Genomic DNA, 6,688 nt, shown 5'->3' with positions numbered 1-6,688 from the left:
CAAATGAACACTTCAATATACTTTGAGGCCTATGCTGAAGACCACTAAGGTCAATTGCTTCTTTAACTCAGGTTTTCTATAGTTAAAGAACCCTCACTGCAGCTCAAATTAGAATGTGATCCCCCACGTACATGTTGAGAGGTGGAGGGGCCTTTGAGAGATGATTAGCTCATTAAGAAGGCCAGCATAATGGTGCATGCCTGTAATTGCAGCACTCTGGGAGGCTGAGGCTAGAGGAAGAATTCAAGCCCAACCTGAGCAATGTAGCAACTTAATGAGACCTTGTCTCAAAATTGTAAAAAATTAAAAAGGGGTATGGATGTGGTTCAGTGCGAAAATCATGGGTTCAAATTGCAGCACTGCATGCATAAATTAATGAACAATCAGTAAAATAAAAGCATGCTCACCGTCTCTCTTATGGGAGTGAGTTCTTACTTTCAGGGCACTGACCAGTTTTCCAGGAGAACCAGTTGTTACAAAGAGAGCTGGGCCTTCTCACTGGCTATCCTGCTTGCTTTCTCGTCTTACGGTCTCCAGGTGAACCCCTCCCTTCCCTGCTCATAGGCATCAGCAGAAGCCAATCAGGTGCTGGCGCCAAGGTCTAGCTGTCTAGAACCAGAGCTTCAGGTAGCTCTGTCCTTATAAATCACCTGAGTCTCAGGTGTTCTTTTACAGCAGCAGGAAACACGCTAAGACAAGCCTTTGTGGTTCTTACACCATGCAAACTGTCAATTAACCCTCTTGATCACGCTCCTTCTTATGGCAGCCTGCATGTCATCTCCAGAATTCACTCTGCATGGGGTCCCACCCCACCTCTAATCCATCCTCCTTCCTCTCCTCCAGATTTTCCTGTGTCAGTCCCTAAACAGGGGAGATTCCTTCAGACTTCTCACTACTTCCGTGTGTCCCCATAAATTCTCAACAATCTCACCCTTTTCAAACTAGACGGCTCTGAACTGAATGACTCCAGCCACAGCTTTTTCTTGTCTTGACCAATTGTTCCCCTTCATGCTGTGGGTCTCCAAGTGGGTGCTGTGTTGGCACCTGTGGTGTCTTAGCCCCAATTGGCAGCATGACATGATTAAGAGATTCCAGGGAGGTGATTGGATGACCAGCTGGGGCTAGTGGAATGTGCTGTTGGGAGCTGGGGCCCGTGCTTGCAGGGTGTATCTCTCGCTGGCACCTCCCCTGGGTTGTACTTCTCTTTACCCTGAAGCAGGAAGCTCTGGTCCTCCACAGCCTTCCACCATGATATTCCTGCCTTAGAGCCAGCAAACCATGGACTCAAACCTCTGAAACTGTGAGCAAAAATAAATCTGAACTGTGAGGGTGGGGTGACTGTCTGTAATCCTAGCCCTGAGGGAGGCTGAGGCAGGAGTTGGAAAGTTTGAGTTCTACTTGGGCAACTTAGCAAGACCCTGTCTCAAAGTAAAAAATAAAAGGGGATGGGGATATAGCTCAGGGATAAGAGTACCTCTGAGCTGGATCCCGGGTGTCACAAATACAAAACCCTTTCTCCTTTAAATTGTGGGTAACAGGCTCCAATGACCAAAAGCTAATTCAGCAACTTATCCCTATGTACCTGAAATACTTTCTCTTTTAACTCTATATCCTTTTATCCGTACATTTTAGGTATACAATAGAATGACATTCATCATTGGAAATTTGCACCTTTACATAATCTCTCTTGGTTCTTATTTTTCCCCCTTCCCCTGCCCTCCCTCCAACCCCTCCACCCTCCCTATTTACAAAGATTTTGTTTCCTTTTTTTAATTTTCTCATATTCCTTTTCCTTTCCCTTACCCCTCCCACTTCCCCTTCCCCTTTGCCCCTTTTCGTCCTATTTCACATTATCTATTATACCTTTTAGTCCATATTTACACTTTGTTTCTCACATTAGAGAGACCGGTATTTACACATGTGTGTCCTGTTTATTTCACTTAAGAGTATTGCCTTAACGTGCATCCATTAAGCAATAAATGTCTCTAATTTCTCATTTTTGATGGCTGAGTCTAAAAGTTTTATAAAAAAAACACATTTTCTTTATCCAGTCTCCAGTTGATGGGTATGTAGGCTGCTTCCAAGTTTTAGCTATTACAAACTGTGCTGCTATGATCATGGGTGCACATACATCACTGTGGTATGACTCTTTTAATTCTTTGGGGAAGATCCCCAGCAGTGGAATAGTGGGGTCAAATGGGACTTCCAGACCTAGTTCTTTGAGCTATCTCCATACTGATTTCCACAGTGCTTGCACCAGTCTACACTCCCACCAGCAGTGGAGCAGGGTTCCTCTTTCCTCACCGCCCCGCCAGCATTTGTTATTGGTTGATTTCATGATAGCAGCCATTCTTTCTGGAGTGAGGTGGAATCTCAGCATTGATTTCATCTGCATCTCTCTAATGACCAGTGATGTTGAACATTTTTTCATATGTTTATTTGCTACTTTTACTTCTTTGTGTGAGAAATGTCTGTTCATTTCAGATGCCCATTTTTGGATTTGGTCTTTATATTTGGGGGGCCTGATTTTTTTTGAGTTCTTTATAGATTTGAGATAGTAGACCTTTGTCTAAGAGACTGCTGGTGAAAATGTTTTCCCACATTGTGGGTTGTCTCTTCACACTGCTGGTGGTTTCTCTTGCTGTGCAGAAGCTTTTTAGTAAGAAGAGATCCCACTTGTTGATTGTGCTAGTTCACAGGCAACTGGGGTTTTGTTCATAAAAACTTTTCCTACACCAATATCTTCAAGAGTTCTACCTAACCTTTGTTCCAGCCCATTCAGCATTTCTGTTTTAATATTTAGATCTTTAATCCATTTCAATTTTAGTTGAATGCATGGTGAAAGATATGTCTAGTTTTAATCTTTGGGAAGTTGAAACCCAATTTTTCCAGCACCATTTATTAAAGAGGCTATCTTTCCTCCAGTGAGGGTGTTTGGCTCCTTTGTCAAAGATGAGGTGGCTGATTGTGTCTGGCATTATTTCGGCATCTTCTAATCTGTTCCACTGGTCCTCAGGTCTGTTTCTTTGCCAGTACCATGCTGTTTTTATCACAGTAGCTTTGTAGTATAGTTTCAAGTTGAGGGTTGTGATTCCCCCTGCCATGTCTCTGTTACCTAGAATTGCTTTTACTATTCTGGGTCTCTTCTTGTTCCAAATGAATTTCTGGATTGTTTTCTCAAGGTCCATGAAGTATGCTGCTGGGATTTCAATTGAGATTGCATTGAATCTATATAGCAGTTTTGGAAGTATGACCATTTTCACTATGTTGATCCTTCCTACCCAGGAACAAGGGATGTCTTTCCATTTTCTGATATCGTCTTCAATCTCTCTTTTCAAAGTGCTATAGTTTTCAGAGAAGAGGTCTTTGACTTCTTTTGTTAGGTTGATTCCTAGGTATTTCAGTTTTTTGGATGCCATTGTGAAAGGAATTGTTCACCCTATTTCTGTCTCAGTGAGTCTGTTGTTCATGTAGAGGAAAGTTATTGATTTTTGTGTGTTGACCTTGTATCCAGCTACTGTAGTGAATTTAGTTATTGAGTCTAGAAGACTTTTGGTGGAGTTCTTGGGGTCTTCCATATAGAGTATCATGTCTTCTGCAAATAATGACAATTTGACTTCTTCCTTTCCTATTTTTATTCCTTTTATTTCTTTCTCTTGTCTAATTGCCGTGGCTAATGTTTCCAAAACTATATTGAATAGGAGTGGTGATAGCAGATATCCTTGTCTGGTTCCTGATTTTAGTATGAAGGATTTCAGTTTTTGACCATTTATTATGATACTGGGTGTTGGTTTTTCATAGATGGCTTTTATCAGATTGAGGTGGAGACTACCTATTCCAATTTTTTGTAGGGCTTTTATCATAAATACATGTTGGATTTTGTCAAATGCCTTTTCTGCATCTATTGAGATGATCATATGGTTTTTGTCATTGGCTCTATTGATATAGTGTATTACATTGATTGATTTGCATATGTTGAACCATCCCTGCATCCCTGGGATGAATCCCACTTGGCCAGGGTGTATGATTTTCTTGGTGATCTTGTGCATTCTATTTGCCAGTATCTTATTAAGGATTTTTGCATCTATGTTCATCAGTGAGATTGGCCTATAGTTCTCTTTTTCGGTTGGGTCTTTCTCTGCTTTGGGGATCAAGGTGATGCTTGCTTCCAGGAATGAATTTGGGAGTATTGCTTCCCTTTCAATTTCATTGAAGAGTTTAAACAGTAGTGGCAGTAGTTCCTCTCTAAATGTCTTGTAGAATTCAGCAGTGAAGCCATCAGGACTCGAGCTTTTCTTAGTTGGTAAGTTTTTAATTATGTTTTCAATTTCATTAATTGATATTGGGTTGTTTAGAATTTGTAGGTCTTCATTCAACTTTGGTAATTCATACGTATCTAGGAATCTGTTCATTTCTTCTGTGTTTTCCATCTTTTTGGTGTATAGGTTCTTGAAGTGGGTGTTGATGATCCTCTGGATTTCTGCTTGGTCCATTGTAATTTCATCCTTTTCATTTCTAATTGCATGGATTTGGGCCTTTTCTTTCCTTTTTCTGATAAGGTTGGCTAAGGGTTTGTCAATTTTGTTGATTCTTTCGAAGAACCAACTCTTGGCTTCACTGATTTTTTTGTATCGTTTTCTTAGTCTCCATTGCATTGATTTCTGCCCTAATCATTATAATTTCTTCCTTTCTATGGGCTTTGGGTTTTTCCTGCTCTTCTTTTTCTAGAAGCTTGAGGTTCAGCATCAGATTGTTTAATTGGGCTCGCTCTGTTTTCCTAATGTGAGTATTCACTGCTATGAATTTCTCTCATAAGACTGCTTTCATTGTATCCCATAGATTCCAATATGTTGTATTGTCATTTAATTGAAGGAACTGTCTGATTTCCTCTTTAACGTTCTCTGTGACCCATTGGTTATTCAGAAGTGTGTTGTTAAATTTCCACGTGTTTATGAAATTTTTTGAGTTTCTTTTGCTATTGATCTCCAATCTCATCACACTAGTCTGATAATATACAGGGGATAACCTCAATTCCTTTGCACTTACCTAAATATGTTCTCTGAGCAAGTGTGTGGTCTACTTTGGAGAACAACCTGTGTGCAGCTGAAAAGAATGTGTATTCTGATTTTGTGGCGTGGAACACTCAGTAAACATCTGTTAAGTCCTTTTGTTCAAGAGTTTGATTGATTTCTGGTATTTCACTGCTTGTTTTTTGTCTAGGTGATCTATCTATTTGTGACAATGGGGTATTGAGATCCCCCACTACTATTGTATTAGTGCTTATATGATTTTTCACGTCCATTAGTATTTGTTTTATATAGTTGGGTGCACTAGTGTTTGGTGTATAGATATTTATGATTGTCATCTCTTCCTATTGGATTGTTCCCTTTACAAGGACATAGTGTCCTTTGTCTCTCTTAATCAGTGTGGGTTTGAAATCCACTTGGTCTGCAAAAAGGATAGCTACTCCTGCTTTTTGGGGGGTTCCTGTCACATGGAGTGTTATTTTCCACCCTTTCACTTTCAGACTATGAGTTTCTTTTAGAATTAAATGTGTTTCTTGTATGCAGCATATTGTTGGATCTTGCTTCTTGACCCATTCTGCCAGCCTATTTCTTTGGATTGGTGAATTGAGACCATTAACATTGATGGTTATAACTGATACATATTGACTTAGCATTGTCATGACTTTTTCTTTTTGTTGGATTCTCCCTCTTTGCATTTAATTTTTTGTCATGCCTGATGGATTCATTCTACTGGGCTTCCTGGGGTTGTGATCCTCATTGTCTTTTCCTAGGATATTGTCTAAAACTTTTGGAGTGCTTGTTTGGTATTCATGAAGTTCCTAAGGTGCTCTTTCTCATGAAGGTATCTTATTTCTCCATCAATTTGAAAGATAATTTTGCAAAGTACATCAATCTGGATTGGAGGCTGTTTTCTTTTAGGGCTTGAAATACACCACTCCAAGCTCTTCTTCCCTTGAGGGTTTGCATTGAGAAGTCTGCCGTGATTCGGATGGGCTTTCCTTTGTATGTGATTTGTTTCTTTTCTCTAACTACTTGTAGAACTTTGTTCTTCTGTTGTGTTTCTGGAATTTTAACAATTATATGCCTATGTGTAGATTGTTTCTGATCAAGGCTATTTGGAGTCCTATATGCCTTAAATATCTGTATGTCAAGTTCTTTTCCACTGCTTGGGAAGTTTTCTGCCATCACTTCTCTGAACAGTTTATTTATGTCATCTGCACTCTGTCCTGTTTCTTCATTGACTCCAGTCAGTCTTATGTTATTCTTCTTTGCATCATCTAGCAGCTGCTGGATTGCTTTCTTGTGGTCCCTTACAATTTTAAAGCAATTTTTCTTTTCCTGGTCATTAATTGCAATCATTTTTTTTTTTTTTTTTACTAATTGCATTCTTATCTTCTATATCTGAAATTCTGTCCTCACATTGGCTCATTCTGCTATGTAGACTTTCAATGGAGCTTTTAATCTCCTGGAAATCTGTTTGCATCTGTTTTATGGATTCCATTTGTTTCCTATGTTGGGATTCCATCATGTTCCTCAGCTCCTCTATTTTTTTATCTGTGTCTTCTCTAGATTTAATAATCATGTCTTACACTATGGGCACAATCTCTGCTGTTATGTGAGAAATTATTTCTGATTTTTTTTTCCTCCAGATCCTCTTTTGT

General features: G+C 39.5%; 1 long non-coding RNA gene across 1 annotated transcript in view; it reads left to right on the top strand.

Annotated features, from left to right (window-relative positions):
• The first annotated feature begins 1,151 nt into the window (after positions 1-1,151).
• Positions 1,152-6,688, top strand: part of LOC110349758 (uncharacterized) — a 48,466-nt gene continuing 42,929 nt past the window's right edge. The window contains exon 1 of the long non-coding RNA XR_002395972.2: positions 1,152-1,300. This is a non-coding gene — a long non-coding RNA (uncharacterized LOC110349758). The remainder of the gene's footprint in view (positions 1,301-6,688) is intronic.

This window comes from Heterocephalus glaber, unplaced genomic scaffold (assembly GCF_053883595.1).
Source record: "Heterocephalus glaber isolate CG9 unplaced genomic scaffold, H.glaber_assembly_v1.0 deba00001472, whole genome shotgun sequence".
Classification (NCBI taxonomy): domain Eukaryota; kingdom Metazoa; phylum Chordata; class Mammalia; order Rodentia; family Bathyergidae; genus Heterocephalus; species Heterocephalus glaber.
This window is presented reverse-complemented; position numbering and strand designations above follow the sequence as displayed.